Source organism: Macrobrachium rosenbergii, chromosome 31, assembly GCF_040412425.1.
Source record: "Macrobrachium rosenbergii isolate ZJJX-2024 chromosome 31, ASM4041242v1, whole genome shotgun sequence".
NCBI lineage: Eukaryota > Metazoa > Arthropoda > Malacostraca > Decapoda > Palaemonidae > Macrobrachium > Macrobrachium rosenbergii.
In genome coordinates, this window is record NC_089771.1 from 33,561,510 (window position 1) to 33,574,451 (window position 12,942).

At 36.1% G+C, this 12,942-nt stretch overlaps 1 protein-coding gene across 2 annotated transcripts in view; it reads right to left on the reverse strand.

The window, feature by feature from the left end:
* The window catches only part of LOC136855532 (uncharacterized), a 189,941-nt gene that overhangs the window by 30,542 nt on the left and 146,457 nt on the right, over positions 1-12,942 (reverse strand). Inside the window, exon 1 of one of the 2 annotated variants that reach the window (XM_067132655.1) lies at positions 348-1,055. The exons of the other annotated variant lie outside the window; for it this stretch is intronic. The gene's annotated coding sequence lies outside the window, so the exon portion shown is untranslated. Of the gene's footprint in view, positions 1-347; positions 1,056-12,942 lie in introns of those variants that run through there. 2 annotated transcript variants of the gene reach the window in all.

The window sequence follows — 12,942 nt, forward strand, 5'->3', positions numbered from 1 at the left end:
ACCTCACTAAAGTGGACAACAGTTAGAAGTGAGAAGAACAGGTGGGGGGGGAAATTTGTCAGCCCAGGCCTACCTGTCTCGACGAACAAAGAGAAAGGCCCACACTGTAAGCCTACCTACGGTGGACTGGCCTGCGGCGAGTTAGATAAACCGATTTAAAACCATAAATAAATAAAGTGTTCTTCATTAAATAAATAAATAAATAAATAAATAAATAAATAAATAAAGTAATCTTCAAATATTTTTCAATTATACAGCTTAAATAAAAAAACCTATCACTGATCAAGGATGAAAGGCAAAAAAAAAAAAAAAAAAAAAAAAAAAGTATAAAATACACATACACGTACCTTAAATTCGAGCTCGCTCCGCAAATCTTTTTTGTTCTTTCCTTCAACTGACTTCGAGATCAAACTGCTGCAGCAATTTGATCAATTCAAGGCACATCCAACCAACAACACTGCACTACAACAACAAACGGCTTTAAATAATAATATACTCTGACGGGATCAAAAAATATAACTTTCGACAAACTATGCCGTCACTTGAAAACACGAGGAGACTTGCAGAAAACACTACGGAGCGTGAAATGCGATTCTGCTTGGAAGAAACTGAAGAAGAACGAGGAACCTGTGGTGGTGGTGGACGGATTCTAACTGTTCTTTCACAGAAGCTGATGTTCTACTCTAAACTAGACCGCGTGTGATCACTTCGCGAGCTAGCAGCTGACTGAAGCGACTGGGGAACGAACGCCTCAGAGCCAGCCAGCCAGCCACAGATATTCAAGCGCTCGGATACCCCAAAAGCGGGGTATGGGGCACGAGAGGGGTATCCCACGGACAACGCACCGGTCCCCGGGGAACACCAACCTCCCTCCCTAGTCTCTAGTAGTACCTGAGGACTTCGGAGGCATCCTGTATTCCCCAAAGCAGCTGACGTAATGTGGCTGGGTCTTCTTGTACAATTCTGGGACTAAGAAGCAGAAATGCTTCTGCGTACGTAGAGTTTCCTTTCAGGATATTCCATGGGAACTCTTGGAGTTCGCGGGTTTTGTGAATGAATTGTGAGTGTCAGTGGTCACGTACGCAAGGGGATTATAACATATCAGGTATGAGAGAGAGAGAGAGAGAGAGAGAGAGAGAGAGAGAGAGAGAGAGAGAGAGAGAGAGAGATTTATATTTAGCACGAATGTGATAACGCTTAATATCTCGGTATACCTGTGATGATAATCTTCTTCTTCTTCTTCAAAATATAGTACTTTGCAAAACTATGTCCTTGACTTTGGCGTTGTCACGCCAGTTGAACACATCAGTTGCATAACGCATACGCTCGTAAGGATACATAATAATAATAATAATAATAATAATAATAATAATAATAATAATAATAATAATAACAGTCTGCTGTGAAAAAGGATGCCACTAATAAATAAAATACAGAACAGATATTTTTACAAATGACAGTTGTATTTACAATGATGCTGGAAGGGTTTTATATATATATATATATATATATATATATATATATATATATATATATATATATATATATATATATATATATACCTACATACATAATTTTACTCCACGGAATATAATTATTAAGCCATTAGAATAAATGATTCAGTTTGGCAAGGCACCAATTCGAAGATTTTTTTCAAACCCACCTGTACAATAGAAATAAAATTGTTCTCGTTACCTACCTTTCTAGAATATTCACGCCTCTCTTTCTCTCTCCCTCACACATAGACGCACGGAAGGCCGTTACAAGAGGGGCCTAAATAAATTCTTAAAACGGTTTTAAGCCCTGGGATCAATCACCTTACAATAAACCCGTTCCGTTGAATAATCTCCTACTTAATATACAGTCTATTTCTGAAGGAAAGGCCTTCACGGAATAATAAAACAAATGTGACGCATAACTGTTTTCTGCTATTTCTTCAGTGAATGGATTTTTACAGAGAGAGAGAGAGAGAGAGAGAGAGAGAGAGAGAGAGAGAGAGAGAGAGAGAGAGAGAGCTATTTATACTTGTTCTCAAAAAATCGAGTTTCAGGGTGATATGAAAAAAAATTCGGACAACAATTTAGAGTATTCATACAGATCATTATCAGAGAGAGAGAGAGAGAGAGAGAGAGAGAGAGAGAGTTGAAAGTATCCTGAACCTAAAGTGACTTGGCTGAAAATCACGAAGAACGTGACATTGCAATTATGTTACGTGGAGAAAACCCGAGAGTTATATAAAAAAAAAAAACTGTAATCAAAGGAATAATAATAATAATAATAATAATAATAATAATAATAATAATAATAATAATAATAATAATAATAATAATAGGGAGACCAACTTACTAATCTATCTTCAAAGCACCTCTCTCCATCACGGCATTTCCTTTTCCAGACCGTTACAACCTCTCTCTCTCTCTCTCTCTCTCTCTCTCTCTCTCTCTCTCTCTCTCTCTCTCTCTCTCTCTCTCTTCGTATCTTGGGCATCAGTGACAGCTAAAAGGGTCTGGGGGCCTATTGTTCATTTGGAGGTACAGGTACCAGGTTTTTACTTTTCATTTTATTTTTTTTTCTGATTCTTCACACAACGAGGAACTTTTATAATTATATATATATATATATATATATATATATATATATATATATATATATATATATATATAGCCAAGCATAATGTACCTCTGAATTATTCTATGTCTTTAGCCTGAGAAGAATTGAAAAATTAAAATAAAAATTATAATTATGATGAGTATTATTAATATATTATTATTAATATATATATATAATACATATATACAAATACGTATATATATATATATATATATAAATATACATATACATAAATAAAAACAGGTTACCATTCTTTGTAATTCACTTAACATTACGACATCATAAACTCTATACAAAATAATAATAATAATAATAATAATTAATAATAATAATAATAATAATAATACTAACAAAGCAGCCGAATGCAAACCACTCACTCCATTCATTCAAAAGAGCTCGAGAAGGGAAAAACCACTTCAAAGGCGATCAATGGACGAGAGCGCCCTCACGTAAAATCCGATGGACGAACGCAAATTAGGCAAAGCTCACTTCAAAGGACGCCGACGAGAGCGTGGCCAGAAGCGAGAAGAGCGTAGACCTTAATTGAGTGTAATATGTATGTATGTATATATATATATATATATACATGAGTATATATATATATGTATGTATGAATATATTAAATATATATATATATATATATATATATATATATATTTATAATATATATATACATAGTATATATGTGTATATATGTATGTATGATAGGTATAATAAACATACATATATATATATAGAGATATATACATATATACAGAGAGAGAGAGAGACCTGGTTTACTTAGTAAAAGCACTGTTATCATTCTCCACTGAACATCAAAACTCTCCTCGTCGTGCACATGTTTATAAAACCGCATATATGCAATGATGCACGTATATATTATCAACCCACATCCACGCATATATAACTTTATATAAACGAAAGGCCAAAACAAGACACGAAAACGCTTTAAATAAAAATGTCAGGCGCTCATTCTAAACTCAGCTGGGCTCAGTTTAGACTGAGAGTCTCTGACTTCCATGCTTAGTGGACCATTTAAAAACCAAGACACATAAACTGTATGCTTGTATTTAGTTTGTATATGTAACTGAAACTAAATAGGTGCCGCTACAGGCATATGTATGAAATTAATATTCATTTATATATATTATATATATATATATATATATATATATATATATATATATATATATATATATATATATATATATATATGCGACAGAGTGGATTCAGAAAAATTATACACACACACACATACATATATATGTATTATTTATTTATTTAATCGATTTTTATTTTTTCCAATTTTCTTATTTTATTTATTATCTAAATCTTTTTTCCAATTTTATGTTTATTCATTATTTTCCAATATTCTATTGTATCATTATTTTTGGGCAGGGCGCACGTGCCCAGGTGCCTCCTGATCACAAGAACGATCTCTCTCTCTCTCTCTCTCTCTCTCTCTCTCTCTCTCTCTCTCTCTATATATATATATATATATATATATATATATATATATATATATATATAATCATGAAGCTACAAATGTTGTTTAATATCAAATTCACATTATTTCAGGGAATATCCCTGATGCAAAATTATCCGATCCATTTTATGCTTATAAATTCCTCTTTGGTGATAATCCCCCACATCGGGACATTCCAAGTAACGTAAATTTGATATTAACCAACATTCTGTAGCTTCATGACTAAATATAAATATATATATATATATATATATATATATATATATATATATATATATATATATATATATATATATATATATATATATATATATATATATATATATATATATATATATATATATATATATATATCTGGCTGAGCTCGACGAAGCCTCGCCTCAGTTCGAACGGTATCTGTCTGTTAATATTCTCGTCGGATGTAAATTTGTCTCGGGTGAGAGAAACGGCCGAACTTGAAATTAAATATCTGAATTAGGCAAAAGAGGATGATGAGTCCTATTAAATATCCAGTCCCATTGCGCCTCCAATGGTTCAGAAGAAGAGGCCTTCAAAATGTTAATGAGAATTTTTTTTTTTTTGGTACAAAGAGTATCTTTACAATGGAAATATAATTCTATGTACATATTTAAAAGTATGAAAATAATAACGGTAATGAAGATCTAGACAGGAATGCTGTTGGATAACGGCATTGTTCGTGTATGTATACACACACGCACATATACAGTATATATGTGTGCATACATTACACACATGCTCACTCACACATTTATATATATACAAAATACATATATATATATATATATATAATATATATATATATATATATATATATATATATATATATATATATAGTATATGTATATATATATATAATAAAAATACATACATATATACTCGTATACATAAATGTATACACATATACACATACATATCGCACATTCATATTCCTCCACACTAAATCCTACACATCCAAGGATCTTACCATACAAGGCAAGTCGAAGGTTAACGGCAGAGAGAGAGAGAGAGAGAGAGAGAGAGAGAGAGAGAGAGAGAGCGCCTGATCTTGAATGAACTCGGTAAAATTCGCCGTACGGCTTGGAAACACTTTTTCGGGGAAGCAAAGAGGACCATACGTGTCCTAAATCACGAACGATCTAAATTCTCATTCTGACGGTCAGTGAATTCTTTTAGGATGATTGACAGGACGCTGGATAGGCCTCATTAAGAATGTTCCACTCCGCAGGTGTACAACCAGGTAATATTCTGTCCTATACTGATGATATGTTTAATCAGTATACTGCTGTATAAACTAAATAGATACACAACACAATGATAGTTTTTAAGATTACCATATGGCGTTTATTGCAAGTGATTTTATTTATATCTTATATATAATTATATATGTATATATATATATATATATATATATATATATATATATATATATATATATATATATATATATAATATATATATGTATATGTGGGTGTGTGTGTGTGTGTGTGTGTGTGAGTATGACACCCGGTAACGTATACACGAAGTCATTCCAACATAACGTCAGGCAAATTGGGTATGGCCAACACGTAGATGGGTGACCGGTAGAAAAACTAAAAAAGAAAAAAAAAAAAAATCCTACGCACGAAACTCATCCTGTTCATAAGCGTAAAAAGACGGTTGACAAGGTCCTAATCCTAGCATCCTTAAACATATCCTACAATATTATGGGAAGGGACTGAAAAGGAGATTATTTATATCCTTTCTTATGAGTAGAGGGAATGAAAGAAGTTGCAGCTAAGAGGCCAAAAGGACGCTGCAAATATCCTTAAGTGGTGCCTACAGTGCACCACGTGAGGTGCACTGACGGCACTAAACTCCCCCCCACCCCCCTACGGGGAGTTTGAACTGAGAAGGAGGTATTTGATCGGAGAGAAAATTCCCGAATAAAATCCGGCCGGCTTTTACGAAAGGTTTAATTACTTCCCAAACCGGTAATTTAGAGAGAGAGAGAGAGAGAGAGAGAGAGAGAGAGAGATCCCTTTGCCAATTTCCAGCAGTCTCATCTTACCTGTTAATTGCGTCAGCTAATTAGTTTCACCTTATACCATCATGCAGATCACCGTTTCCGCCTCATCAGCTCTATTGATCGGAGGACGATAGTGGGGAATCGGCTCTCTCTCTCTCTCTCTCTCTCTCTCTCTTCCGTTATCATGTTACCATTACAGCTGATGCAAGATTTCCCATTTCCCCTTCTCTCTCTCTCTCTCTCTCTCTCTCTCTCTCTCTCTCTCTCTCATTTTTAAAATCTGGCTACGTATTCAAGTCACCCAAAAAAATTTGGGTAAAATAGGAAAACAGAATTTTCATTTGCTACAAAAAAAAAAAAAGAACAAACGTATTTACTGTAAATATTGTAACGGGAAATTCTCCCAATTTTTTGCACTGAAGTATTCTCCTATTCTACAACCTTTCCGACATCATTAATTAAGAAATCTTGCTAATTTTTTGCAATTCAGTTTCTAAAATTAATTGAATAGAATTGAATGTACAATTTAGGCGAAGGCCAAGCGCTGGGACCGATGAGGTCATTCAGGGCTGAAAGGAAAATTGAGAGTGGAAGGTTTGAAAGGTGTAACAGGAGGAAAACCTCAAAGCAGTTGCACTATGAAATAATTGTTAGGAGAGGGTGGAAAGTAAGATGGAAGAGAGAGAATATAGACGGAGGTACAGTAAAAGGAATGAAAGGGGTTGCAGCTAGGGCCCTAAGGAAGGCTGCAAAGAACCTAATTAATGCCTACAGTGCACCGCGCGTGAGGTGCACTGACGGCCCTACCCTCCTACAGGAGTTAAAGTACATTTTGGAATGACAAACAAACGCTAACGAATGCATCCCCTTCGTCCCATTTCTTCTAAGACGAGAAAACAATCGGACGCAAATTCTCCTCACTGTCTCCTTTCGTCACCTGAAGCAATCCGACAGGAAAAGCAAAGTCTTCCCCTGGCATTTACGTAACGGAAGTGCCGTTGCGTCACGCCAGCCAAATGTTGCACTATCACTTATCAAAACAGTCGAGAAGATTCCTGGGACTCGAAGAGATTCGTTGGAACTTTAGGAGAGCCTCGGCAGGCAGGCAGATGTTAATTCGCATTCAGGTGTTGGTTGAGGACATTCAAAGAACACCCGACAAGAATTCCTAAGGTTGATTTCCATAACGTTCATTCTCGGACCTTTGTCCGGTCCGAGGCTTATCCTAAGTCTCTGAGAGTTATTGTCGTTTTGTTGCTTCGTTGAAATAGACGACAAATACAGCTCGCTTTTGGCTGGCAGCCTGATACGTTTAACTTCACGATAATGTTTTTTTTGGCAGCCTGATATATTTAATGTCTTCAAGACGATGTTTTTTTGTCAGACTGATATATTCATCGTCTTCAAGCAATGTTTTTTTTGGCAGCCTGATATATTTAACGTCTTCAAGACAATGTTTTTTTTGGCAGCCTGATATATTTAACGTCTTCAAGACAATGTTTTTTTTTGCCAGCCTGATATATTCAACGTCTTCAAGACAACGTTTTTTTTTTTGCCAGCCTGAAATGTCTAAGTTAAGTCTTCAAGACAATGTTTTTTGCCAGCCTGATATATCTAACGACCTCAAGACTGTTTTTTTTTGCCAGCCTGATATATTTAACGACTTCAAGGCTGTTTTTTTTTTTTTAGATTACCCTGCAATCTTATCTATATACACAACAGCCTTGAAATAAAATTTCAACTCTTTCTCGTCATACTTCTATTTACTAATATGTCAGAACGATTTCTCCAAAGCCTTCGTAACATTCAAATACGCTGATCTTAAAATCTGAACTTTCTCTTCTTTCTTTCTCTCTCTCTCTCTCTCTCTCTCTCTCTCTCTCTCTCCGTAATACTTCTACAAACTTCGATGCTAGAACGTTTTCCCAAAAGCGTTCGTAACATTTACATTCATCCGCCTTAAAAATCTGAAACACACTTCCTTTCCTTTTCTTTCTTCTTTTCTCTTCCTTCACTCTCTCTCTCTCTCTCTCTCCAGACACACACACACACACACGCACACACACATCCCAAAAGAACATCTGCGATACGGAACGAAAATATGACCGAGGCACAGAGAGAGAGAGAGAGAGAGAGAGAGAGAGAGAGAGAGAGAGAGAGAGAAAAAGGAAGCTGCCTGTCTGGCCTTGAATGGGGTTCTTCGCCTTCTCTATCCTCCTTCTCCCCTAAAATCCAGTCACACGAACAGGACATAGCACCCACGGGCTGACGAAACCCTCACTCCAAAACCCCCAGCACTCTATTATAGAACCCCTCCACCCCCCCCAAAACCCCTAAGCCGCGATCATACATTCCAGATCAGCTCTACGAAAGTAACAACACCGCTGCTTGCATTCTCATACATAAAGAGTCTGGGAGCCTCGCCCTGCAGTACACCAGTTCCCGTGGCATTCATGTCATGCTCGTTTACACACCTGCAGTCAGTCTCACGTGTTCTGACATCCTCCTCAATCCTCCTCCTCCTCCTCCTCTTCTTATTCTTCTTGAGAGAGAGAGAGAGAGAGAGAGAGAGAGAGAGAGAGAGAGAGAGAGAGAGAGAGTCTATTTTCAAACCATATTCATAAGCAGCACTAAGGTACGAAAAAAAATCCTGACAAAAATATACCTTCAACAATCACTTACAGGATGAAAAAGAGAAGAAATGTTGACAGAGAGAGAGAGAGAGAGAGAGAGAGAGAGAGAGAGAGAGAGAGAGAGAGAGAGAAGAGTGTAACTGCATGATCTATACACTATTTTTAGACTAATGTCCTAATCACATTACATATACTATTCACCAGGGCGCCTCCACCTACCTGCAAAGTCTATTTTAGTCAAATATTTCGCAACTCTGAATCAAACTGAATCCTAATTACACTGAAATAACGGAGTGGTTTTAAGGTCACATAATCTATGAGACACAAGCCATTGCCCAGGGATTTCTAAGAGAGATATGATGAAGCACATTCCACCGGTATGATAAAGACATTCGCAGGAGGACGGTTATAACCGACGCTAAGGTATGACTTACCGAACAACAATTCTTGTGTCTGAGTCCAGTGAGGTGAAAATGTTGTACATTCAATAATTAGACGGTCACAAAAGTAAAGAAAATCTCTGTCTTTGCGATTTCAGAAAATAAAATACATATAAAATAAATATAATAAAAGATTATTTAAAAAAGCATGGAAAAAGTGGTTATATAACTATTCAAAATCAAATCAAAAATCAAAACGCCTCTATCTAACTTTCTAATTGCTTAGGTTATTGTTGTGATTCCCAGTTATGTATTTTCTTTCAATTTTTCATATTCTTTCTCACGGGGCCCGGTTCTAGGTTTCCCTCGTGTGTCAGTTCTCTCTCTCTCTCTCTCTCGTGTGTACACTTCATCCTTTTACCTGTTTCAGACATGTATGCGTGGGGGTTTAATTCTAACGTTACCATGCCCCCGAGTGCCCGGGCCCTCTCAATACCCCGAGGGTGACCATGAAATTCTCAAGGGTATCGCCTAACTGGGTTCGGTAACCGGCACATCCTTCCTTTGTCTGACCCACGTGAGAGAGAGAAGAGAGAGAGAGAGAGAGAGGAGAGAGAGAGGGAGAGAGAGAGAGAGGAGAAATGATGCGGGGTGATGGGGAAGCCTCCCAAAATGTATGAGAGAGAGAGAGAGAGAGAGAGAGAGAGAGAGAGGTGAGATGGAGAAAACCCTCCATTTCCTCCTTTAACATGGCATATGAGAGAGAGAGAAGAGAGAGAGAGAGAGTAGAGAGAGAGTGTATGTGAATGGGAAGCCCTCCCATTTCTTAATTATGGTATGAGAGAGAGAGAGAGAGAGAGAGAATATCTGTGATGAATGGGCAGAGACCTCCCATTTTTTAATTACGGTATGAGAGAGAGAGAGAGAGAGAGAGAGAGAGAGAGAGAGAGAGAGAGAGAGAGAGAGAGAGAATGGCTGTGATGAATGGGCGGAGACCTCCCATTTCTTAAGTATGTATGGTGAAGAGAGAGAGAGAGAGAGAGAGAGAGAGAGAGAGAGAGATTTATGAATGGATCGTCGTGCCAGCCTGTTTCAATGAATGAGAAGTAGAAATTGCCTTTCACCAAAGCTTGACTTGACGAGTTCCACAGACATGAATAATAAACAAGATGGAAGAATGTGGCAATCTCTATTCTCTTTTGTCTTTTTCAGGAGGTCTCAGGAAACAATTCTGGGGAGCAATATTAACGATAGATTTACGCTAAGTTACCATTTAAGCACACAAGATCTATTTTTCTACTGTTACTGTACTCAGGACACTGAATAATTCATAGACATTTTCATTCAGTGTCTGCAAAACAAAATTATCACAAAACCCTTCGAAGGCCATAACCTCTGACGAGTGGATTCATCGCTAATAATAATAAATGACCCAAATTTACAGAGGCCTAACATCAATCATACTGATGAGACTCACATAACAATATTCATACTCTAGAAACTGCAACTTATGCGGACTTCGATTCTGATCTCCAATGTTCCAGGTTTTACAATCTTCCTCTCTTTTTTTTTTTTTTGATAAATGATCGTTTCCCTAGGCCCTAGGACCGATACCCTAGGGCCTGGGGTATCGGTCCTAATCTTTAACCTTTTTTTATTTTTGTTTTCCGCATCGGTCTGGTCGAAGTCAGGGCATCGCAGGACATGACCCTGGGCCATCCATATGGTCGATTCTTCAGTCTTATATCAAATGTAAGAATTATAATGCTGTCTTGAGTATTTTTATAGTCTTTTATTAATAATAATAATAATAATAATAATAATAATAATAATAATAATAATAATAATAAAATAATATTTCAGCTCAAGGCCATATACATGGAATATACAAAGTACAGACAAAAAACACAATCTAGATAAACGATATAAACTGATAAAAAATGATAATCGCTGATACCCACACAGTTGCTGAAGAAGTAGAAAAAAATAGTATTCATAATAATGGTAGTGGCAGTAATAATATTGGTAATAGTAAAAAAAATATTAAAAATGATAAATATAAAAAAAAGATTGCTTACAATTAATTTCCAGCTAGGGACCTTAATAGGCAGACACTTTTTGCGATGGTGACACTATAAAAAAGAAAATAGATGGTGAAGCTTCAATTTCGATACATTTCTTACTTGAACCTTCCCTTCATCTAAGTTCTTGTGGTAAATAAGATATTCTAAAGGATCTGGTAAATTTAAATAAAAATCAATCGGCATTATCGGGTGGATTTAGGCCTCTAACAATCAGAAAACTGCCAAAATTCGGACTATAGATCAACCTTCTTTTGAGGACACACTTATGGCAAACCAAGAAAAAGAATGTCATAAAACTGACAGATATGTGGACAGTGCTGACGCAGTGCAGTTTAGAGAGCGAATTGGATGAGAGCCGTTGCAAACTTTTCGTGACGAAAGTAAGTATACAGTGGCGGGATTCGTAGAAGGATATGCAGACTAGCCGGGAGAGTGACTGGTTTGGGGTAAAAGTAGGTCTGAGACATGAGTTATCTATACAGGATTATGAGGCTTTCAAAATATTTATGGATGGGGTGATAAGAGAAGTGTATGTATGTATATATACATACACACATATACATATATGTATATTATATGTGTGTGTATACATAGCCTACACATGTATGTATGTGTGCATGGTTGTATAAATTTATATACTGTATATATATACATACATATATACTGCAATATATATATATATATACTGTATATATATATATATATATATATATATATATATATATATATACATATACACACACACACATACATACAATGACTGTGACCACAGAAGTTCGTGTCTGTGTTATATAAAAACAACATCAGACAACAAATGAAAAAAAAGTCAACACAAAAAACACCTTTTGCTCAGTATTCTATTTCAGCTTCGTTGCCCTGTGCTCTGTAACGACAGTAACAAAAATACAGACCACAAGAGTGACCTACCCTAATTTTGCAATAAAATTTATACTCTTGGTCCTATTTCACAATTCGGGGAGAGAGAGAGAGAGAGAGAGAGAGAGAGAGAGTTGTTTGCGATGATATTCCTCTGAACATCAATGAAGAATTGACTTAATCAGGACATACTTGGCCGTTATTTTGCCCTGTCATTATTACTGTTATTAATTCTGTAATCAACAGATTATGTCTGCTGTACACACACACACACACACACACATATCATATCATATCAAATGAGATATAAGACATGGACAATATGCCACTTCTACACAGGATAAAATTACTTAAGGCTTTTATTTCCACACAGTATATATATATATATATATATATATATATATATATATATATATATATATATATATATATACATATAATATATAAATTTCTGACTCACATCAGGATCGAACCCAGGTCTTTGGCTGGCAGCGGTCTTGTGTTTCAATCGAAAGACCTGGGTTCGACCCTGATGACGTGGGTCAGAAATTTATTTCTGTTCCATACGTGATTGTGCGTTGATTATTCCTAAGATATATATATATATATATATATATATATATATATATATATATATATATATATATATATATATATATGTGTGTGTGTGTGTGTGTGTGTGTGTGTGTGTGTGTCACACAGGAGGACAAGACTGCAGTCAATGTGCATGTCAGGAGATTATACAATACTCGAGTGACTGACCTGTCTCTCCACTCTCGCTGTGTGGTTGAGAGGACAGAAATGGCAGACCCATTGAGTGTCCACAAACGACATCAGAGAACGGGAG